The sequence below is a fragment of the Jaculus jaculus genome, chromosome 3 (assembly GCF_020740685.1).
Source record: "Jaculus jaculus isolate mJacJac1 chromosome 3, mJacJac1.mat.Y.cur, whole genome shotgun sequence".
In the NCBI taxonomy this organism is placed as follows: Eukaryota; Metazoa; Chordata; class Mammalia; order Rodentia; family Dipodidae; genus Jaculus; species Jaculus jaculus.
Genome location: NC_059104.1, coordinates 87,690,333 through 87,715,543, shown reverse-complemented (window position 1 = coordinate 87,715,543; position 25,211 = coordinate 87,690,333). Strand labels below are relative to the sequence as shown.

Here is a 25,211-nt window from a genome sequence, read left to right as displayed (position 1 = left end):
CTGTGATAGTGGATTAAGAATCATCAGACAATGGGATGGGAAATGCTATCTGTCAGGCCCAGTTTCTTATTTATAGATGACAATGATGAAGGCCAATGAGCAGGATGACAATAAAGTTAATTTCAGATGGTGGAAGATTTGATCCAATGTCACTGAGCACATGTGACCAAGCTTATACCCACTGCTGCACCTCTGAGCTTGTGCACCCCAACAGTGGGGCAGAAGGAGACCACAGATGATCACAGGTGTCCTCTATTGCCATGAATGAACTTACTGAAGAGGAGGCCATTAGATGCACTCCAGAGTAAGTACAGACTCTTGGACCACTCAGGACAAATTTGGCACCCTCTGTTTCTGGCATAGATAGCAGGGTAAAGAAGCACCCCTCACGTGGAGGGGTAAGCCTTTGGCTCCAGATTCCAGGGGCTCTTGCTTCACTGCTGTCCTGCTCACCTAACTGCAAAAGGTCCAGATGGAAACTAGAAAAACAGGCAAAGGCATTCTCTGGGAAGGCTCCCCACCCCAACAGAGGGAGCCAGGTAAAATGAGCCTGGACAGCAGGGAAGAAGCTAATCAAAACTAAAATATTGGCATGAACACCACTATGTTTCTCAGGGAAGTGTGGGGATGAAAGGGACTTTACCTTCAAGCTGAAGTTCCTGCTTCCTTCCTTGTCCCCTGAAACATCTGGGCTGCCATATTGCCTCACACAGGGCCAGACCTCAGTGTCCTGACTGCCTCCACGACCTAGCCCTGCCTGTCAGGCTGTCTGTCTTTTGGGCTCAACCCCAGCCCAATGTCATGAAGCATTCTCAGGCTGCCTGTTAGCATCTCAGAAGAACAGGATTCTGAATGTGAAAAATAACATGGTGGTGAGGTCTCTGCTCAGTGGAAAAAGGTGAACCTTGCTCCCAGAGGTGGGCAAGTTAGCAAAGACAGCCACTATGAGGCAACAGCCTCCTTCTCCTGACCAGCCAACAAATGTCTTCCATTTTCCTCAGAGCTCTCTGACATATGAGTTGTCCTCTTTATGCTCACAGGAATCACTGCGAGTGACAGAAAGGAGATTATAGGCTATATTTCTGCCTCCAAGCTCTCTTCAGGCTGTAGGGAAAAAAGCAGAGCTGGCTGGTTGTCAGTTCTAGGAAAGGAGAAATCTATGTATATTGTAGTCCTGAAGCAGTGCTCTGCGCAGGGGCATGTTGGTGTCACCTCTGATCATCCTTCCTCTCACTAATGTGCATTTTATTAATCCCTGAGTGGGAAGCGGGTCTGCTTCTCTTCTCTAGCATTGGTGTGAGTCCTTTCTGAGGAGTGGGGTGCTGCGCGGGGTGGGGGTGAGGGCAGGAGTGCAGCCAGAGCAGAAACTCAGAAACCCGTGGCTGCAGTAGGACCTCAGGAGAGCTCTAATCCTCCAGGACTACCCATAGGGCATGACAAGAGGGATGTGTGAGGGCTGGAGAGATGGCTTAGCAGTTAAGACGTTTGCTTGCAAAGCCAAAGGACCCAAGCTCGATTCCCCAGTGCCCACATAAAACCAGATACACAAGGTGGTGAAAGCATCTGGAGTTCGTTTGCAGTGGCTAGAGGACTTCATGAACCCATTCTGTCTATATATCTGCCTCTCTCTTTCAAATAAATTTAAAAAATGAAAATTAAATTAAATTGAAAAAGAGAGAGATAGGTGTGAAGCAAGCAGGGCTTCCTGCCTAACATAGCCCAACCCTGGTCCCATCTCTATGAGCCATTTGCAAAGCGGGGGATGGTGAGGCCCTCAGCCTGAAACACAGTCAAATATACATGGCAGGTGACAGCAAGGGAATGTCAGACTAGCTGGCCCATGAGCTTGATTCTTCTGGTTGCACCTCCCCTTGTTATAGATGCACTGGGATCACAGATGCATCTACCACTTTCTTTATTTTTTAAATTTGATTATTTATTTATTTAAGAGAGAGGCAGATAGGTAGAGCCCCGTAAACAAACTCCAGATGCATGTACTACCTTGTGCATCTGGCTTACATGGGTACTGGGAAATCAAACCTGGGTCCTTAGGCTTTGCAGGCAAGTGCCTTAACTGTTAAACCATCTCTCCAGCCCTGCATCTACCATTTTCTTTTTTCTTTTTTTTTTTTTTTTTTTTGTTTTGTGAGGTAGGGTCTCACTCTGGTCCAGGCTGACCTGGAATTAACTCTGTAGTCTCAGGGTGGCCTTGAACTCACGGCAATCCTCCTACCTCTGCCTCCCAAGTGCTGGGATTAAAGGCGTGCGCCACCACGCCCAGCTGCATTTACCATTTTCTATCTGGCTTTGATATGGGTGCTGGGAAACTGAACTCAGGCTGGCAGGTTTTGCAAAAGCAAGCACCTTTAACTGCTGAGCTATCTCCCCAGACTGAATTTGTACAACTCTTTAAAGTGAATGCACCTCTGGACTTGACAACTCCATATCTTAAAACACTCTAGAAAAATAGGGCTGGAGAGATGGCTTAGCGGTTAAGCGCTTGCCTGTGAAGCCTAAGGACCCCAGTTCGAGGCTCGGTTCCCCAGGTCCCACGTTAGCCAGATGCACAAGGGGGCACACGCGTCTGGAGTTCGTTTGCAGAGGCTGGAAGCCCTGGCGTGCCCATTCTCTCTCTCCCTCTATCTGTCTTTCTATCTTTGTCTGTCACTCTCAAATAAATAAATAAATAAATAAATAATTAAAAAAAGAAACACTCTAGAAAAATAGCCAGGTCTAAAGCAAAATTCAGCTAATAATAATGGTCATTTTTTTAATGATAGCAAAAGGCCATAGTCTAAACAACACATAATAAAAATTTGGCTAAGAAATTATAATATATTATAATGTTGATAAATTACAATGTATTCATAAATGTAATCACCTAATTGCTAAAGTATATATTTCTCAAAAGCTGGGCGTGGTGGCGCACGCCTTTAATCCCAGCACTCGGGAGGCAGAGGTAGGAGGATCGCCATGAGTTCGAGGCCACCCTGAAACTACATAGTGAATTCCAGGTCAGCCTGGGCTAGAGTGAGACCCTACCTCGAAAAACCAAAAAATAAAAAATAAAAACAAATAAATAAAGTATATATTTCTCTCACATGACAGTATTTAAGTTATATTGTTCAATATCAAACCATATGAATAGTTTGGTACTGTTTTAAGAAAGACATTTTACTTCAAGTACTATATGTGATCATCTTTATCTTGTAATATTACAACCAACAATTTTTCTCTTATTGATTTATTTTCTAAGATGAGCATACGTTATTAGGTAAAGTTAATAAAACTGTTACTTCTAAGGTTTGTTTAAAGAATTAAAGCAGATAGGACATATGACGATACTTTATAAATTGAAAAATTACAAGCTTAAAATTCTAAGATACGAGGATCCCACAGTTTAGAAGGAGATGACAGGCATGTAAGATGACCATAGAGGAGATGGAATGTGGCAAGAGTTTTCAGAGAATGACAAGCAGCATGTTACTTAGAAACACAGAGGAAGAAAAATGACTTCTGGCTACAGAGGCGGCTGCCAGCTTGTTTGAGATGAATATTGAAGAATGGCAAGGGTCTTATCAAGTAGAAATTTAGAATTGAAGCCTTAAAAGAAGTGAATACTGTGGGGCAGGTGCAGAAAAAAGAAAGTGGTCATGTTTGAATGGAGAGTATGGGGCCTCTATGTGCACAAGGGCAGAGGGGTCTAGACCCAAGCAGGCATCCCGAGGCTGTGCTTGGTCTAACGCAGACATCAGGCATTTGCTCCGTAACTTCTATGAGCAAGGAGTCCCTGGGTGTCCTGGAGAAGGTGGTGGCCGGCCCAGCTGTAAGTCCATGAAAGGCAGTAAAAGTACTCATTGCTTATAAATGAATTCACTTAGATGGGTGAACTTGGGACTGATCTTGGGGACCAAGAGGAGCTGTGGCAACCATGGCCAGGGAGGAGAGCCCTGCTCAGGTTGTGTCACTGGGAATGGAAGGAGGAAAGATGTTCCTCAGCCTTGATTAGGAAGGAGTGAGAAGGGATAATGACAGAGAGTGGACATTAGGTAGTGCTTGGGGAAAGGAGAGATCAGACATGCTTACTTGGTTACCTACCTTTGTGCCCAGACCCTGGGAGTCCATGGTCAAGATCACATGGAAGAAGCACAGGGCACAGGGAGTGAAATGGTGTAATTTGGCGCCACAGAGCCTGCTCTCCCCATTGGTCTTGATCTCTTGGGTCCCTCTGAGCAGCAACTCTAGGGAAGGCAATGGCCAGGGGACATGCAGATGAGACATGTCTGAGACATGCAGTCTCAGTAGTCTTCATCTCCTCTTGGGAGGAGTCTGAGGTGAGGAGAAGACAAGACAGGTTGTTTTAATCCGGAGCGTGTCAGCAGAAATGCAGGAGCCAACTGTTTACCCTTGGAGCATCTCTCAGCTCATCCGATCCTCCTAGCATGCCCAGCTTCCTCTTTCCCTAGACTGGGAATTCAAGCCTCCCTTAGGATCTCGGATGCTGTCTGTCTGCCACCTCACCTACCCAGCAGTGTGCGCGCACGTACACACACACACACACACACACACACACACACACACACACACACACACACCAGGCAGGCAGGAAAGCCTTGTTGCTCAGGCAGACGCCTGCATTTCCACTCCCTACTTCAGCTCCCAGCCTGCTTCACTCCTCCTGTTGTCAAGTCTCTAGTTAATTACATTCTTTACAGAGGTGCAAATGTGTTTTTACAGGGAGACTAAGTGTTAACTAGGAAGGAGCTGCTAATGTTAAAGATGCACTTTGCCTGGGGATGGGGCTAGGGCTCATGGCTGGAGGTGCTGCCAATGCTGCCCAGAAGGGTGGCAGCCCTGCTCCCCTGACTGCCATCCTAGCTCCCAGCACAGCCTCCATGGAGTCTAATTAGCAACTTGTCCACAGTGAGATAGTGATGGGACTGTTGAGAAGTATCAGTCCAGACTTTATGACTGGACTGTCCACCCAACCTCTGCGCTCACACACCTTGATTCATTTTAAATATTGGGAGACAAAATTAATTCACATAGTGGGAAAGGTGGCTCAGTGGTTAAAGGTACTTGCTTGCAAAGCCTGCAGGCCTAGATTCAGTTCTTCAGCCATCCACATAAAGCCAAATACAAAAGTGACACAAGGGGCTGGGGAGATGGCTCTGTGGTTAAGGTGCTTGCCAGCAAAGCCTAAGGACCCAGGTTCAATCCCCCAGTACCACGTAAAGCCAGATGCACAAGGTGGCACATGTATCTGGAGTTTGAAGTGGCTAGAGGCCCTGGTGTGCCATTCTCTCTCTCTCTTTCTTTCTCCCCTCCTCCCTTACTCTTTCTCAAATAAATAAATAAATAAAATAGTTCTTAAAAATAATTTTTTAAAGTGACACAAACATCTGACATTTTTTTATGTAGTGGCAAGGAGGCCCTGGCTCCCCCATACGGAGAAAGAGAGAGAGAGATGGATGGATGGATGGATGGATGGATGGATGGATGGATGGATGGATTGATTGATGGAAGAAAGATAAATTTTTAAACAATTGATTAACTTTAACCTAAAAATAACTGAATCAATCATGTAGCCAAAAGCATCTTTAGGCTGCCTGCTGTCTTTCCTTGTCTGCTTTTATCCATTACCCTTCTAACTTTTCCTCCCTGTTGCCTTCAAGCACCTTCCCATCTCTACCCAGCCAGTGTTCCTCCAACCACCCCACCCCAGCCTATCAATGCATCATGTAGATCCAAAGTTCACCCGCATAACTGAAAGGAGTAGGTTTCACCTCTTTCCAGTTCCCCTAGAGTCTTAGAACAAGGCGTCAGCTGGTCCTCCCAACACCCAGAACTACTCCCAGAGACCTGCCTCACAGCTGCAGGGGGGGGCCACAGTGTGCCCAGAGTCAGGAAACCAGACAGGCAGCAACAGGGCATGTCTGATTGTGACAGAAGAGGCAGAGCTCAGCAGCCATGTAGAGGAGAGAGTTGAATGGCAAGTATGGTAGACTTACCTGCAGAAGACATAGAATCCCTGCTTTCTAGAACAGGACACACCCCGGGGAGGAGCAGAGTCCAGTCCCCTGTTCCCTGATGCCCCTGCTCAGAGCTACTCTGCCCTTCCTTTCACAGGTGCTCTGGCTACAGCTGACAGGAAGCATTTCTGGCCCAGCTGGAAGTGAGAAGAGGGGGTGAGCCTTCCAAAGACTATCCCAGAGCCTGTGGGATCACCCAACAGTAAGAAGTACTTTCTGTCCTTTCACCCCCAGGCCGATTGTCCTTCATTTAGAAAGCTTCTGATCATATGAGCATACACCTAGCAAAGACAGCCCCAAACAGCAAGCACCATGTTGTATTTTCATTGTCTCTATGTCACATCACCTTTCTTGCTCCTCGGATGAGGTCCAGGCCGATCCTGCACTCTCTGTGCTGGCTCTTCTGTGAGCAATGGAGGTTAGTGCAGATCGAGGGGGTGTTGCAGGCATCCGTACAACTCAGGGGCAAGTGTTGTCTCCTGATCTACCCAGGGATGTGGGTGACAAATGGACTTCCCAGGTCCCACAGTCAGACTTTGATTCTGGGTTCAACCTCAAAGGTTTTTATGAGCCTGGAGGAAACTGCATTCCAGGTGTGAACTTAGAGGAATAATATTTCCTTAAACTAGAGATTCTCATTCAATCTTCTCACAAGATGTGAGTATGGTTCTTGTTGTTAATTTGGCCTTTTAACTCCCTTTAGTAATTCATGAACCCCCAGACTTAAGTAGCACTGTAGTTAGGGATTTAGAAGCCCAGTTATCAAAAAAAAAAAACACACAACTTTTTTTTTTCCTTCTAGTTTGCTATAGGGATCGAATCTGTTATGAGATTGAGCCCTAACTCCAAAAGACCTTATCTAAGATGTATGTTTCCCTGACATCTTTGGGCTGCTGTGAGCCTTACTGTTCATCAACCTTCCTTTTCAGGACAGTCATCATTGCCACACTTTTCAGAAAAACCTAGTTCTGTGCAGAGAGACTCAAAGTCAGCCACACCGGTGGATGCTATGGGCCCAGCTCACCAAGTGGGTGGTCAGTAGAGTCCCAAGTGCTCACAGAGGTCTCTAGGTCTGAGAAGCAGAGAACCGACAGCACTGACTATCACATCTCCACCCTGGGGAGCGCTGTGTTGTAGGTACAGTGAGAGACAAGCTCGAGCAGGCTGCGGCTCCTTGCGGGAAGGCCACCACACACACCAACACTACGCTAGGCCTGGGGAGATGCTCAATAGAATAAGCACTTGCTGTGCGAGCATGTATTCAGCTCCTTAGCACCCAGATAACATTGAGGAATGACGGTGTTCACCTGCAATCCCAACACTGGTGATGTGGAGGCAGGAGGATCCCTAGGGTTTGCTGGCTAGCTAGTCTACACAAATCGGTGAATGCCAGGTTCTGTGAGAGACCTTGTCTCAAAAAACAGACAAAAAAAAAAAAAAAACAATAGATGGAGAGCAATTGAGGAAGACCTTGCACATTATTGACGTCTGACCCCCACTCTCCCCCCACACTGCACTACATAGCAGTGGACAATCCCAGCCAGGGCACAGGCTGACAGTCTTTTTTGGTTATGGAGCCTGTGTGCAAAGTAATGTTGCACACAGTGGCTAGGGTGAGAGGGCTTGAGAAGGCAGAGGACAAGTCAAAGACCTGCTGGACTAGGCTTATATACCTGATGAACCAGTGTGAGTGTGTTGCCAAGTCCAGTGGCTTTCCCGGGTACTAAGATGGAATCGAGGATCTTCTTGTGGACTGCCTGGTGGAACCCTCTTCTCTCATACCTGGAGCTGTGCTGTGACAGCCATATAGGCCAACGCCTATATGCTAGAATTGGGGCAAAGGTTTGCTCAACTGTAAACTCCTGCGTGGGTTACATCTTTCCAGAGAATAGGAAGCTTCCACAGATGGGAGCAAGCTCAAACATGACCCAACCACAACCCTTATACTTCCTGATATGCACACACCCACTGACCACTGAACTATCTTTCTAAGTGAGTAACAGCCTGCTCTGTCCTGGGGACCAAACACAGTTGATACTTTTGCTTGGATGGGTATAGTTGGCAAGGACAATTTTTGCAGCTAATGCTGGAAGTGTGGCAATCAGAGAAGCCGCCAGCTGTCTCACTTAAATTCTTAGCTCTCTCGCTCTCTTTTTTTAAAATCGTTTTGCTTACATAATCCACCCCCTTTTTATTTTCTAATTCTCTCCTTGCAAAGCTGGCACCAGAGGGGAAGGGCTGAGGTGGAGGGGTAGCAATTACACATCAGTTTGGGGAGCATTTACATTTTGCAATTACAATTTAAAAATAAGTCTTGTTAATGATCTCCACGTGTAAACGGCAAACCTTAACTGACACATATTCTCCTAGGCTTGTCTGCCTTCCTATGTCCCCCACCAAGGCAGAGGTTCCCAGGGAGACACCAGAGGGGCTGCTGGGGCCAGCTCAGCTCTGAGGGATGGTCAGTCAGAATCATTAATGTGCCCTTGAGGTTGGTTAGAGGACAGAATGGGAATGAGGGCATGCAAACCAAGGGCTCCAGTGCCTCTTCTCCTCCTCATGCAGGGTCCTAGCCCCACTGCCTGAGATGGAAAGGCACATGGTTAGTCTCTGTGTCCTCAGGAGGCACCATCAGTGCTCAGAGCCAGAAGAAAGGGCATTCCAACTGCTGGTCCTATTCAAGGTGGAAAATATCTATATCCAGTTGGGTAAAAATGAGTCCTAGCCCCCATGAACCAGTCAAGGTACCTGAATAGTCATGCATTGTGCTAAGGAGCTGATCCTTTACTTGAAGCTCAGGAAGGGAGCAGTACACATTGCATCCCCTTTGGAGAAAGACACTTCTCTTCTTGTCGGTGAGTCGGCATGTGCTTATTTGAACCCTCTGGTTCTGCAGAAGTTCAGGTTTTGGATTGAACCAACCTAAGCTCATATTCCAGCTGGGCCATTTGCTGGCTGTAAGACTTGGGCAAATTCTAGTCCTTAGGCGTTCTTTCATCCTTGCCCTTCCTTCCTTCCTCCCTCCCTCTCTCCCTCAATTTCTTCCTACTTTCCTTCCTTTTTCCTTTTATTAAAAAAGTACTTTTCGCTGGGCATGGAGGCACATCCCTTTAATCCCAGCACTTGGGAGGCAGAGGTAGGAGGATTGCTGTGAGTTAGAGGCCACCCTGAGACAGCATAGTGAATTCCAGGTCAGCCCTACCTCGAAAAACCAAAAACAAAAAAAAATATATATATATTACTTCTCTACTTTGGGAGGTGGGTGCATGCATGCTATGGTGGTATGTATGTGAACGTCAGAAGACAACTTTGAAGTGTCAGTGGGCTTCTTCTGCCTTCTGTGAGACAGAGTCTCTTGCCACGGCAAACAAATGCCAGACTAGATGCCCATGAGTTTTAGGCTCTTTGGCTTTGACTTCCATTATTGTAAATACATTGCAATTATAGACTTAGGCACCACTTTATATGGGTGCTAGGGAATTGTACTCAGGTTGGCAAGCAAGGACCTTTAACCACCAAGCCATCTCTCCAGCTCCCTTTATCTTTTGTTAAAACAAGGTCTAGAAATGTAGCCCAAATGGTCTCTGCCTCATCATCCTGCCTCAGCCTCCTGAGTACTGGGACATGAACCACCTTGTCCAGTCCATTGTTGTATATGTGAATACAATAATCATAGTTCCTTTATAGGGCTTGTGTGACCATGAGCTCACACAGGTCTGGTGTGTGAGAATGTCTCAGAGAAGGCCAGCCCTTGCCTAAGACCCTTCCTAGCAGCTCTAGGATTTCACCTGCCATATTGACACTGCTTCTTCCCAGGCATCCTGGACTTCAAGCAAGACGAATCTGCTCTGATTTCTCCTCAAAGTCCAGCCATCTGCTTACCAAGCACCACAAAACACCTTGCCTTGCCCCTGGGTTCTCTGAGGGGATCAAACATCTGGTCCAACTTTCCACTTCTTGTGGGGCTCTGGCTTTTCAAAGCCCAGTTCTCTTTCCTGAACACTACTCCAACAGAGGTTCCTCCTTGCCACCATCCCTCTCTGGGGCTCACATATGTCCCTTTCTCTATGAATGAAGGTGATGTGGCCCAGGAGCCCTCTGAAGAGCTCTGACTCACTGAAAACTAAAAAGTACTTATTTTACCAAGATCAGGGTGACAACAGGCCACCAGAAAAGGGCCAGTGGCCAGGGCCAGAGAGCACAGCAGGGGCTGGAAGTCAGCCAGCTACTTGAAGGCAAGCTCTGTGTCTTAGTTTAGGTGTTTTTTTTAAATTAATTAATTAATTTTTATTTAGTTAGTTAGTTGGTATTTCAAGGTAAGGTCTCGCTCTAGCCCAAGCTTACCTGGAATTTGCTGTGTAGTCTCAGGGTGGCCTCGAATTCTTGGTGATCCTCCTACCTCTGCCTCCTGAATGCTGGGATTAAAGGTGTGCACCACCACTGCCTGGCTTAAATGTATTTATTTATTTATTTTTGGCTTTTTGAGGTAGGGTCACACTGTAACTCAGGCTGACCTGGAATTCACTATGTAGTCTTAGGGTGGCCTCAAACTCACAGTGATCCTCCTACCTCTGCCTCCCGAGTGCTGGGATTAAAGGTATGGCTTAACACCTGGCTTAAATTTTTTTTAATTTTTTTGTTTATTTTTATTTATTTATTTGAGAGCAACAGAGAGAAGGAGGGAGGAACAGAGGAGAGAGAGAGACAGAGACAGAGACAGAGAATGGGCACACCAGGGCTACCAGCTACTACAAACGAACTCCAGACGCGTGCGCCCCCTTGTGCATCTGGCTAACGTGGGTCCTGGGGAATTGAGCCTCGAACCGGGGTCCTTAGGCTTCACAGGCAAGCGCTTAACCACTAAGCCATCTCTCCAGCCCTAAATTTATTTTTTTATTGACAACTTCCATAATTGCAGATGATAACCCATGGTAATTCCCTCCCTCCCCCTACTTTCTTTAAATCTCCACTCTCCATCATATCCCCTCCCCCTCTCAATCCGTCTCTCTTTTATTTTGATGTCATCATCTTTTCCTCCTGTTATGATGGTCTTGTGTAGGTAGTGTCAGGCACTGTGAGGCCATGGATATGCAGGCCATTTTGTGTCTGGAGGAGCATGTTGCAAGGAGTCTTACCCTTCCTTTGGCTCTTACATTCTTTCCTCCACCTCTTCTGCAATGGACCCTGAACCTTGGAAGGTGTGAGAGATATTTCAGTGCTGAGCACTCCTGTGTCACTTCATCTCAGCACCATAGTGCCTTGCTGGGCTCCCCCGGCAGGTAGTGCTGAGGAAGGACCGGGCCTGCTGGTTCCTCCCAAGGGGTTGAGGAGGAGGGTGGGTGTCGACAGCCAGGAACACACCACCAGGCCAGGAGTCTCGTCAAAGCAGGAACTCACTTTATTGTTACAGGTGGTTGCCTATATAGTGTTGAGAACGAAGGTGGGGATTCTAGGATGGGGGGAGAGGTAAGGGCCAATAGTATACCACGACTTTTGAAATGATTGGTTCTAAGCATGCCCGCGTGGGAACTCCAACTTCCTATGTGGAAATAGCAGGCCTGAGGCCATTAGGCGTCCTGCTGAGTCATAGCTGGCCAGAGACAGGTCGCCAAACTTTAGCTAGGCTCAGGAAGTTCCACTAGGCCTCACGTCCAGGCCTCTCAAGGCCCAACAGTGCCTTCTGAGTCATCCCAAGGTTGCTGCCATCTGAAAAAGAGAAGCTTCTCTAACTAAAAGTGAGAGTAGAATTAATATATGGGTATGAACATTAAGAGAAGTGTTTACTGGGCAGTTTGATGAGCATAGTATATACATTTAGCCAGATACCAGCAGAAGCTACACCCCTAGGTCTCATGACTACCCCTGTTGTAGGTTTTCAGTATCAGGGATGTACTACCTCCTATGGAGCAGACCTCTAGTCTAATTATAAAGCAGTTGGTTTTCCCCATAGCAGACATGCCACTATTGCACATTTGCCCTGGCTAGCAAAATATAAGGCTTGCAGTGTCCACTGTTGAGTATCTCCACTGATGATTTCTGTCTCTCTCCCATTTAACTGCATGTAGCATAGCTTTTTCCAGCTTTCTGTCAGCTGGTCTATAAGGAAGAGGTTTTTAGCTCAGCTCCATCAGGATTCCTCAGTGACCTTGTAGCCCAAATATGTGGAGTTTTCAGCAATAGGGTCTTAGCATCTATTCCTGGTGGGAAACCAAGACCTCACCAATGGCCTGTAATGTTTTGGGGAATCAATGACCTCCCTGGCCAACAACTCACTGGAAGGTATCCCATCCCTGGCACTGAAAATTTTCTAGTAACAATCTATGGTTTCTGGGTGTTCCATTGTCCAAAACAGTAGGTTTTCATATGACTTATTATATCCTCTTAGATTTTGATTAGCCCTCCCTCCACCTTTTCTTATTTTAACACAGTTGAGTATTATGTTGTATGAAGCTACAGTATAGCTCAGAAGTAGAGAGCATACCTGGTAGGCATGAAGCTGGGTTGACTCCCCAGCACTGAACAAAAGTAGTAAATACTAATCTAAAAACTTCCTTTCAAAAAAGATTACACGTAGCCTGGCATGGTGGCACATGCCTTTAATCCCAGCACTTGGGAGGCAGAAGTATGCGGATTGCCTTGAGTTCAAGGCCACTCTGAGACTACATAATGAATTCCAGGTCCGCCCAGACTAGAGTGAGAGACCCTACCTTGAAAAAAAAAAATTATACATGATAATCATACATATATAAGAGGTACAGTGTGAGAAATCTATGAATGTACACAATGTGTAATGATCAACTTAGGATAATAGTATTTATTCCTTAACTATTTATCATTTATTTGTGTGAAATCTTGCTTTTTGAACTTAGTTTGTATGATGGGCTGCTTTCTGGGTCAAAATAAATAGATCCACTCTCATTAATTTCAATTGCTGAATAGTATTTTATTATGTGGATGTGTAAACTGTTTATGTTAGCTATTTTTTAAATAAGAAGGAATGTATTTATGAAAGAAAAGCAAACAGTGAAAGTTATAAAACAAAAGGTATGTCTTCTTTCCCTCACTTCTTCAACTACATTGAACAGTTTCTTTTTTTGTTTTATTTTATATTTTATTTATATTTTATTTTTTATTGACAGCTTCCATACTTACAGACTGTAAGCCATAATAATTCTCTCCCCTCCCCCACTTTCCTTTTCACAAATCCACACTCTGTCATATCCCCTCCCCTCTTTCCATTAATCTTTCTTTTACTTTGATGTCATCATCTTTTCCCTCTATTATGAGGGTCTTGTGAAGGTAGTGCTAGGCACTGAGAGGTCATAGATATCCAAGCCAATTTCTGTCTGCACGATTTCATTGTAAGTAGTCTTACCCTTCCTTCGGCTCTTACATTCTTTCTGCCACCTCTTCCACAATGGACTCTGAGCCTTGAAAGGTGTGATAGAGATGTTTCAGTGCTGAACACTCCTCTGTCACTTCTTCTCAGCACTATGGTGCCTTTTGGGTCATCCCAGTGGTCAGCGTCATCTGAAAAGAGAAGCTTCTCTAACCAAAAGTGAGAGTAGCATTCATATATGGGTATGAATATTAAGTAAAGTGTTTACAAGGCAGGTTAGTGGGAATAATATATACATCTAGCCAGACAAGAGCAGGCGTTATACTCCTAAGGCTCATGACCTCCCCTCATATGGTTTTGATTAGGCTTTCAGTATCAGTCATGTATTGCCTCCCATAGAGCAGGTCTCCGGTCCAATTAGAGAGCAGTTTCTGAATGGATTTTTGATGGCTGACATTTATTGTGGTAAATAGTTCCTCTTTAGTAATTTGTTTAGTTACATATTAACTCCTTCCCATGAAAGTAGGGCAAATTACAATCTAGGTATATAGTGTGTGTCTGTAATCCCAGTGCTGAGAGTTGGAATTAGAGGATCAAGAGTTCAAGGTTGAGCTGAGAAGCTAGATCAGACAGTAAAAAGTTTGCTTAATAAGCATGAGGACAAAAAATTGACTCCCAGTACCCATGGAAAATGCCAAGCATAGTAGCATGTACCTATGATACCAGTACTGGGGGGGGGGTAGATATAGGAGAATCACTGGGACTTGCTGGCTGACTAGTCAAGTCAAATTGCTGAGCTCTGCAGCACTCAGGAGGCAGAGGCAGGAGGATCACTGTGAGTTTAAGGCCACCCTGAGACTACATAGTGAATTTCAGGTCAGCCTGAGCTAGAGTGAGCCTACCTTGAAAAACTAAAAACAAAAAACAAAAAAACTGTTGAGCTCTGGGCCAATGACAGACTCTATCTCAAAGGTGGTATGTATACAGCATTCCTGATGTCCTCTGGCCTCTACATTTACTCACACACACTATAAACATGCATGTATAGCATGCACATACATGCGCACACATGCACACACACAAAAGCAAAAGAAGTTCAAGGTTATCCTTTACTGGTAAATTGGAGTCCAGCCTGGAATACAGAAGATACTGTCTTAAAAAGAAAAGCTGAGCTAATTACCACACATTTTCCCCCTTTCAAGCAAGTGCTTTTATCCACTGAGTCATCTCACTAGCCCTCAATTTTTATTTGTTTGTCAAATTAGTTTGTTAACTTTTTATCAACAATATTTGAGATTATTTTAGTATATGCTACATATCATATATCATATAACATATGGTACTATGTAGTGTTATATTAATATAAATATGCCTTTTAAATATCAATAATGTGAAATATAATAATGTATAATATATGTAGCACTGTATATAATATATAAAAGTATATAATATATAACATTGCTATTTACTATGTAATATAACATTACATAGTATTTTATATATCATACCATATAATGTAGTGTATATAATATCATAATATATAACATTCTAGATTAAAATGCAAGGTAAAATTCCAGGTTCAAACCTATTTTCTCTTTCAGTTTACATTTCTTGTTTTTTTAGTTTTTTTTTTTTTTTAACAAGATTTTACACTGTAGCCCTGGCTGACCTGGAACTTAGTACGTAGAATAGGCTGGCCTTGAACTCACTGTGATTTTCCTGCCTCAGCTTCCTAGTTCTGGGATTACAGACATGTGTCACCATGCCTGGTCTTTTTTTTTTTCAACTTGATGACATTTCTCCACCATTTTTTAAATCTTATTTTAAATATATTATTTGAGAAAATTGGTGCACCAGGGCCTCAACCTCGGCAATTGAACTCCATATGCTTGTGCCACCTAGTGGGCATGTGCAACTTTGAGCTTGCCTCACCTTTGTACATCTGGCTTAAGTGGGATCTGGAGAGTCAAACATGGGTTTGTGGGCTTTGCAGGCAAGTACCTTAACTGCTAAGCCATCTCTCCAGCCCTCTCCACCATATTTTTATGTCCAATCTTGCAATGCATATCCATAGAAACTATGTATTATATATTAGAATGTGATGCTATATGTTGTGATGTATAAAATATGACATTTTGAGTACTATATAATTACACTTATTATAGGATATATATAATATTTAGCTAAGTATTGTAGCAGATACCTATAATCTCGGGACTTTGCCCTAAGAGAATCAAGAGTTTGAGGCTAGCCTGGGCTATATAGTGAGATCTCATCTCAAACATAAAAACTTAAGGCTGGAGAGATGGCTCAGCAGTTAATACACTTGCCTGCAGAGCCTAATGACCCACATTCTATTCCTCAGTACCCACATAAAGCCAAATGCACAAAATGGCACATGCATATGGAGGCCATTTGCAGCAGCTAGAGGCCCTGGCACTTCTATTCTCTGTGTCTCTCTTTTATCTCTCTCTGCTTGCAAATAGAAAATAAAAATATTTTTAAATAAATTAAAAATAAAAGATTAAATACTATATATAATAATACATAATATACTGCATATGGCATGTCATATGTTACATCACACACAATATATATAGTATAATAATAGTATATCATCTACTTTCTTTATATTGTTAAGACTAAGGTTTATATTCTATCATATAACTTTAGTCTCCTTAGGATTCTGGATAGAGGTTGATTAGAAGACTGGAGTATATTAAGAGGCATTAAACCCACTGAGTATGAAAATCATTCTGGCCGGGCGTGGTGGCGCACGCCTTTAATCCCAGCTCTCGGGAGGCAGAGGTAGGAGGATTGCTGTGAGTTCAAGGCCACCCTGAGATTCCATAGTGAATTCCAGGTCAGCCTGGGCTAGAGTGAGACCCTATCTCGAAAAACCAAAAAAAAAAAAAAAAAAAAAAACAAAAAGAAAAGAAAGAAAGAAAGAAAGAAAAAAAAGAAAGAAAATGTCATTCTGTAGCATTAACCTAACAGTGTACTTTCACTATAGGAAGGAGATAAACCCCCTTCTTCTTCCTTCTGGACTGTCTTCTTCCATAGTCTCACACTGAGTTGTGGCTCTTGTGTATATGTTGTCTTTTTCCTTCCATTTCCTTATAGCGTTAGGATATATAACACTGTTTATTGCTGAAATACCACATGTAGATATTTGTCATATTCGTGAGTAGGAAATAAACAGTTTTCACATGGCCAACAGAGAGTTTGTTTTCACCTTTGAATAAAAGCTGAGCTCAGACCCCCAGGTGCAAAACCTCTTTCTCTTAGGTCTTTCTTTTGTGGTATTGAGAATCAAACCGAGAGTTCCTTCTCACAGCAAGCAAACATTTTCGCTGAGGACACGCTGGTTCTGGATCTTGGGTGCTGATGATGTTGCTCCATCATCTTCCTGTTCTCCATCCTCCAGTGAGGATCCAGGGAACTTTTGGCTTCATTTCATTTTCTCTTCAGAGTTCTGAGATTCTGGCAATATGTGTTTGGACTTGGGGTTTTCTTTTGACATCTTTCTTTTCATTTCTCTTACTTAGCTCTTGGGATTCTCTTGACTAAGTCACCTGTTTAACTTCAACTCAGAGAAATTATTATTTTATCATTTCTCTTTTTAAACTTTTTAATTTTCTGAGGTAAGGTCTCACTCTAGTCTAAGCTGACCTACAATTTACTATGTGTACTGGGGGTGGGGGGAGGTCTCAAACTCACAGACATCCTCCCTCCTCTTCCTCCTGAGTGCTGGGATTAAAGGGCTGCACTGCCACGCCAGGCTCGTTATTTTTTATTCATCCTCTTCAACAGTCTCTGTTTTCTCCTTCCAGTATTTCCATTGTTCCCATGGTAATTGGCACCCTATAGCCAAGTGCTTATTTGCTACTTTAGACCCAGGTTCTCGTGAGGACCATGTTGCCTTTTACCGTATGACCTTGTACACATGACCCTGTTTGTGCAGAGAAGTCACAGCTCATGACTTCCATGACTCTTCCAGCTCTGCTGGTCTCTGACAACTACCCCTAGAGTCCTGGGTTCTACTGTTCATGGGCTAGGGAAGAAGCAGTGTGCTTCTAGGCTCTGAAGGGAGAGCTGAGGTGCAAACCAGAGCAGCCAGGACAGCCAGCCTCCCACTACAGATTGAGTTCATTTCCCCATCATCCTTGTCTGTTCCCCTCAGGGACCACTGTCTTTGACCTCCCCAGGCGCTCCTTACCTCTTCATCTCCCTCTGCTTATCCTGCCTCCTACTCATCCTCTCAGCTCCCATGTATAAACAGCCCTGCTAGAGAAACAACTCTGGTAGGATAGGTGTCTCATGAGATACTTTGTCCCTTGTACAAATTTGAGGATTAGAGATCTTGCTCTTCCAGCGCCCCAGAGCAGAGACTCTGACCACAGACAGCCAGGGCCCCAAGAGAAGAAAGCACAGAGACATTTTCAGATAGCAAGAATCCATCCCAGCTTTGGCAAGTTGGTGCCCCTGGGTGGATATCATTTTTGGATGAGAACTCCATTTACTCTTCCTCCTCGTCCTGGTAACATCTCCCATGCAGCTCCCCAGCCTGCCAGGTCACCCTGCTCCAGGAAGAGCCTCTAGATCTGTGAGTCAAGATGCTTTCTTCCTTTTCCCTGGGAAGTCTGATCTTGGAAGATGTTCATATCCCAGGAGATGAGTGTCTGTTCTATGTCAGAGCATTATAATTGGTCCTTGAGGGCCACTATGCAAAATTATCTTTTCCACTTATTCTTCCACCTTGCCCTGGCATGACAAGCAAGGTCCACCTTACAGGAGAAGAGATGGAAAAGAGAGACACAATCTTGAACTTTTTGAAGGCAGGACTTCTCTTCTGCCGACATCCTAATGATAGGAAATGAGTCGTCACTGCAAAGATTCCATGTGAGTTACACTTCTTAAACAAGTCGCTAGTGTTAAAAGATTTTGCTGCCAATATGAAACACATCTCCTGGTCTGCGTGGAGCTGGAAGGGCCTGCGCATGACTAAAAGTTTCCCTGAGAGAAACCAAAGGACTAAAGACCCTTCCTAAGTCTGGAGATGGAAGAGAAGGGGGCTGGTGGGAGGAAAACAGGAGCCAAAGGACAGAACACAGCTCATGTACTATGTCCTTCGGACTACTTACCACCTGCTTTGGAGACTGTGAGTAATGACCCCGCCACGATCCTATGACACATCTTCACTGGCTGCATGCAGCCTGACAGAGTCTCTGTGGGCTGAGACAAAGAAGAAGGCTTACAAGGAAAGCACACAGAAAGGAAGTTCTGTGAAAGGTAAAAGTAGAACTTAGGGAGGTATGCCCAGGAGACATTACCCCTAAGGATGAAGGGTCTAAACTCAAAAATACTAATATTGCTCAACTGGACAGGCTTTCCAAAGAGCAAGCCAGATTCTTCCTTGCCTGTGAGTCATGGACAGATTTCATTCTAGAACAGACACTCCTCAGCCACTATGGGTGGTTCTGGAAAGCTATGGGTGGGGTAGCAAAGAAGGCTAAGTGGAGGAGACTGAGAGCAGACTGAGGGTAGGCTCCCTCCCACCCCACCCCAGTGGGGCCTCATAGCGTACCTCAGTCCAGGCTGATGAGAAAAAGGCAATGGCAGAATGCAGGTTGATGTGAGTCAATCCTCTGGCCCCGCACAGTAGCATGCAGGCAGCCAGGTCTCATACCTGCAGTGTGTGTGTTTCAGTCAGGTTCGCCTTGCTGGTAGAAGTCACCCAACCAAGAGCAACTTGTAGGGAAAAGAGGTTTATTTTGGCTTACAGGCTCGAGGGGAAGCTCCACAGTGGCAGGGAAACCAATGGCATGAGCAGAAGGTGGACATCACCCCCTGTCCAACATAAGGTATACCATAGTAACAGGAGGGTGTGCCAAACACTGGCATGGGGAAACTGGCTATCACACCCATAAGTCCACCCCCAACAATACACAGCCTCCAGGAGGCTTTAATTTCCAATTGCCTTCAGCTGGGGACCTAGCATCAAGTTGAGGGGGGACACCTGCATCAGACCATGACAGTGTGGTCCAGAGCTCCTCCCAGACAACTGCAACACAAGGTCAGGCCCCCAGTTATGCACTCCCTCTGAAATGCATCTTCAACAACCAGGCACTCCGATTACTCGATGCTCATTCTTTAATTTTGTTTTTTTCCATTCCTAATTGAGCACACCGTCCAGTGAGTCTGTGAAGGAGACTCAGGATCTGCTGCTTTCAGCATACTCAACCTCTTCCATCTTTGTCTCAGTCATAATATGCTACAAGACCCCTCTTCTTATCGCTGGTATCAGCACTTTCATTTTCCCATCTCACAGTCACTCTTTTTGCCATCAAATCACAAGAGCAAAATGCAATCAAATATCTATATACATTTGGACCAACACTGCTTGCTACCCAGATCACAGGATGGACAGGAGGAAATAACAGCGATGGTCAGCCCCACTGTGGGAAGGCACCAGAAGCACTTGCGGCACATGGAAGATAGCAGTGACGTCCATGAAGTATTCTTAGAAAACTGGGCCATATGTCAAAAGGGTAGCCTCAGGAAAGGGCCAAGTCCAAGTTAGCAACTTTCTTGGATAGTCAGCATGGCCTTCTCTTAATGGGCTCCTTCCCAGTTTCTGGGGTCTCATTCTTGCCCTCACCCCTAAACATTCAGACTCTGCCATCAGACTGGGTCTAACATCTGAAAACTCCTTCATCCTGTCAAAGCCTCAGTTTTCTCATCTACAAAATGGGAACAATTGTGATGCTAACTCCATATTGTTGTCAAGAACAATAAGCAAGGGGCTGGAAAAGTGGCTCAGTGGATAAAATGCATACCACTGAAGCCTAAGTATCTGAGTTCAATCCTCAGACCCCACAAATAAAAAGCTAATAATCTTGGCACTCTGACTGCAAGTGAGGTGGGAGGTGGAGACATGAAAATGTCCTGGGCACTGTCAGTGAGCTCAGCAAGAGCAAGAGTGAGGGAAAACCTGGCCTCAGATGAGGTGGGCCAACAAAGACAGATTTAGAAGTTGTCCTCAGACCTTCACACGTGCACTATGGCATGTGCTTACCCACATGCACACACATGAACACACACATAAGTATACACCTATAAATAAATCAATAAATAAATTTTTAGAAAAAAAGAACAATAAACAAGGTCACTGTATGTACTCATCAGTATAATGCCTGGAGTGAGGTGAGAAGGCACAGTAAATAGCAGTTGTTATTAACTCTGCTGTATTACCTGACCCTCATCACAATTCAGTCCATGGGAAGGGACTAACAAATCCATTCTCACCACGGTCTAAGTGGCAGCTGGGATCTGAAGGGTTATCCTTCCCAGACTTGTTTGTTGCACATTGTAACAGTAAGACACAGAAACTGAATTGCAACTGAGCATGGATCTCTTCAGCCTCCATCAGGAGTGAGACCTTAGATGTCATTTCATACGGTTTTTCCCTCACAGAAGGAAATAAACTCTGGGCAGAGCCTGATCTTATGCTGGGGGCAGAAGGGTCATTGGACAAGATGAGACATGTGGATGAAAAGTGAGTATTCCATGACATGGAAGTCTATATAGTGACCAGTCCTACAATGGTGGCCCACGTCTATGTGCCGCAAGGGTGTGCATAAGAGGATGGTCAGGGTGGAGAATGAAGGCAGTCTTTGTGAACCAACAGGGTCTCCAGCAAAGTTTTAATGAAGGAGAGGATATTATTATGCATTACATATGGCACACAGTGACAGACAAGAAATATAGCAAAAGATGCAGAGGACACGTCTTGGGGGACAGAGGGCAGATCTGCATATCAGCAAGGGTGTGGCTCTGGCGCTGAGAGGAGCTCACGTCCTCATGGCCATCCTCCCTTCCCTAGTGGCTGATTTCTGGGCAGAGTCAGACACAGAGCCAGGACACCTGCCTTCATGCTAACAGCATGGTAGGACCTTAGCCGGGCAGCTTATCCTCCAGTAGATGCAGTTGCCATGGGCTCCGTCCTGGCCTCTTCCTCTTTTTCATGAGCTCCACGTGGACCAGGGAAGAGCACCCACGGGCTGAGAACCAGAGCTACCTACTCCCATAGCTCTACCTCCTGATCACATTTTTTCCTGGAGGGAAATTTAAAAACTCCAGAGCGGGTGTCATCTAGCCAGAGGACATGGGTAGGTGCTTCTAAGAGAAATAAAGGCCTGGCCAGCATTCGGTGGAGCCTCTAGTACCAGGAGGATCTGAGATCATCACAGCTGATGGGCTGCAGGGATTCCATAGTCCCATGCTGCCCTGGCCCCTCCTTGTCTACACCCACAGTATGCCACTCTGCTTTCCCTCCTACTCCAGCTCCTGGCCTGCCCTCTGCCTTTCCCACCTGCTAGGGAGAAGAGACATTTTGTCAACGGAAAGGAGGTAGGGAGGCGGCTGCCTGGCTCCTTTCTTTCATCCAGGATCCCCAGCGTCTGAGCTGTTTGTCTCTGTTGAGTTGTGAGCCTCAGGGGCCAGGCCCGAGTTGTTTTCTCAGCTCGGTTCCCGCAGCAGCGGCTGCTGTCAGCTCTCAACAAATAATAATAAACCTGGGAATCAGGTTTGTCGAGGGGGACTTCAGTCCCTGAGTTCATCTTTAGACTTGTTTCTCTCAGAGTGTGCAGACAAGAGAGCACATGGTGGTGTCTCAGGGGTGGGGGGAAGGGGGCTGGGGTTACTAGGTGCCCTGGCAATCCATTCTTACTGCCACACTATGAAGGAGTTGGAGGGCTCTCCTCTGTCCCTGATCAGTGGAGTTATCTGGTTTTAAAAGACATGATTAAATCAAAGAACTGGATCTTTCCCTTTCCCTATGCCTCCCCTTTTCCTATTCATGTTCTCTGGGTAAACACAAAGGGAGCTGGAGACTGAAAAGGAGAGGGCTACTGGTGGTGCACGCCTGTAATCCCACACTTAAGCCACGGAGACAGGAGGATCCAGAGTTCGAAGCCAGCCAGGGATTTTGTGAGAGTCTGTCTCAAAAATAAAAAAAAAAAAATCACAAAAAGAAAGGTCTCTAGAGATGATTAAAGGTACTTGCTTACAAAGTCTGGCAGCCCAGAGATTGGATCCCCAACACCCACATAAAGCCAGATGCCAAATGCTTCATGTATCTAGAGTTCCTTTGCAGTAGCAAGAGACCCTGGTGTACACACACACAAGAGAAGAAAGAAAGAAAGAAAGAAAGAAAGAAAGAAAGAAAGGAAGGAAGGAAGGAAGGAAGGAAGGAAGGAAGGAAGGAAGGAAGGAAGAGAGAGAGAGAGAGAGAAAGGGGGGGGAGAGGGAGGGGAGAGGGAGGTAGGGAGGGAGGGAAGGAAGGAGAGAGGAGGGAAGGAGAGAGGGAGGGGGAAGGGAGGAAGGAGGAAGGGAAGAAAAGGGAAGAAGGAAGATAGAGGTCCGAATCCCATCTCTAGGTTAGAGGGTTGCCTGAGAGATGATCAGGGAACTGAGCCAATAACCCTTGACAGGCCTTCCTCCCAGGGTAATAGGTCCCTGACTTCCAACTCCATTTCTGGATTACAACAGGGGAAGGAAATCCACTGGAAGGGAAATTTTCTGTATGGTGAGCCTTGTTGGTGAAAGCAAGACCCAATTTCAGAGAGTGCGAAGTTTAAAATACTAATGATGCCCCCACTGGGGCAGAGCAGCACCACTTTTCTGACAGCCCATCAGAGGTCCTTGCTGCTATCCCCTGCCTCCCAGCAAGAATAAGGGAACACCCTTCTCCAAGAGAAGAAAGCAAGGGCTGCGTTCCCTGTACAGCCAACATGCTCCCCCAACACACACACACACACACACACACACACACACACACACACACACACCCCTCTCTGGATTTTTGTACTTGTTTTATTTTGTTTAAAAGAACCAAAGAGGGAAAAATTGCCAAGTTGTAAAGTGCTTAAAGAAGAGATGAGAATCTTCATCAAAATGCTAAAAGCTGGAGGGGGAGAGTAATGTGAAAACTCTTGCCTGCTATTTATGGGATTGATTCTCAGATCAAGAAGAGGCAAGCAGTTGGATGAAAGGAATTATTGTTAAGCTCCTCGGTAGGAAGATCTAATGGACAATTGCCGCTATCAGGGGGAATTAAATTGCTGTTTCAGTTTGTAAAATATATCAGTGGCTTTTTGAAGCCAGCAAAGGTATGACAGCTGGCGGGGAGACAGGCCATGGGGCCACCGCCACCCTCCCCTGCTGGTGGGAAGTGGGAGCAGCTGAAGGGAGGCCTCAGGACCCTGGTTCCTGTTTTCACATCAAACTGGGCAATGGCCGAACTGGAGGAGTCATGGAAGGGAAGTGGTAGCTCCAGAGCCCTGGACTGTGATATGCCAAACCCGCTCTGAGTCAGTGCCATGTGCTACTCAACAAGAAGACAGCAGGCTCTTCTATGGGAAGCATGGCCAGGCTGGAGCTCAAGGAAGTCAAAGTCTGTGCACCAGGAATGAAGAGGGGCTAAAGGGAGTGATAGGGTCTGTGACTGCAACAACTCTCAGGGCTCACAGACAGGGCTGGGGGACCCCGCTGAACATTGCTTAGTCAAATGCTATGCCTTACGTGGCCACTAAACATCCCACCAACTATAGACAGAAAAGAATCCAGAGAGGATACTATTACCCCACACACTCCAGAGCTGGTTTCTAGAGTGAGTTGGTTCTCATCTCTAGACTGGGTCATAAATGAGTACTCATAAAAGACCTGTTTGCCCACTCACACAGTGTTATTCCAGATAAAGGCAAACAGTAAAATGGCCCGTGGGATACAAGAAGTGGAGAATGTGAAGGCCCTTGGAAGTAAGACCATAGGTTTTTTCCTCAGGTTGGGATGCTGGGAGGCAGTCTCTGTACTCCTTACTTCCTAGTAAATGTGAGCAGAGACTTTAGCCCCAAATAAAGACCATTTGCTTCATGAAGCACTTGGCATTGATGGAAGAGAGAGGAAAGATTTTCACATCTCTTAGAGTACTGGCCACAGCTCATGCTGGCATCTTCTCTGTCCTCACTTTGTTTCCTGGACACCAGCATCATGATACTAGAGCATGGCCTGACATCACCTTCCACATAGGAATCCCAGGAAGGCAGCAAATGCCAATCAGCACAGCGAGCTATGGGTACCAAAGGGTCTAGTGGTCTAGGTTATTCTGGCTGTGTCCTTCTGTAAAGATTTGGTCTCTGACATGTTGAGTTGTCCTGCATCCCTAGGCTGAAACTTACTTGATTGAGGTGGATGATACATTTGCTATGTTCTTGGATTCTAATTCTATTGAGAATATTTGTGTCTAAGTTCATCAGGATATCGATCTACAATTTTCTTGTGTCTTGATCAGGTTCCAGTATCAGTGTAATGCTGGCTTCATGGAGCTAGGGAGCATTTCATCATTTGCAAATTTGTGAAATAAGTTGAAAAGCAGTGATTTTACTTCTTCTATAAATGTTTGGTAGAATTCAGCAGTGAATCTATGTGGGCCTGGACTTTGGTTAAAGTTTAATTACTCTTTCAATCTCCTTAGATGTCATAGCTTTATTCAGATGATTTATCTCTGCTGGTTTAGCAAGTATATGTGTCAATAGTTACAAGTGTATGTTTCAATAAATTCATCAATTTTTTCCAGATTTTCAAAAAAAAAAAAAAAAAAAAGATTTGGTCTCTGGGCCAGAGGCAGTGTATCCTGAGTCTAGATAATTGTGGAGTAGCAGCTTGCTTTGGCCTCTTAGCCAGCCAGCCTCAGGACACAGAGTGAGCAAGGGTCTGGATATAAAGTCCCATTCGGTTCCTCCTTGCCTTCAGTGACATAGCAAGGGCCTTGCACCTAA

General features: G+C 45.2%; 1 protein-coding gene across 3 annotated transcripts in view; it reads left to right on the top strand.

The window, feature by feature from the left end:
• The window catches only part of Pknox2 (PBX/knotted 1 homeobox 2), a 315,376-nt gene that overhangs the window by 185,167 nt on the left and 104,998 nt on the right, over nucleotides 1–25,211 (top strand). For 2 of the 3 annotated variants that reach the window (XM_045145311.1, XM_045145309.1), the window contains exon 3: nucleotides 6,130–6,234. The exons of the other annotated variant lie outside the window; for it this stretch is intronic. The gene's annotated coding sequence lies outside the window, so the exon portion shown is untranslated. The remainder of the gene's footprint in view (nucleotides 1–6,129; nucleotides 6,235–25,211) is intronic. 3 annotated transcript variants of the gene reach the window in all.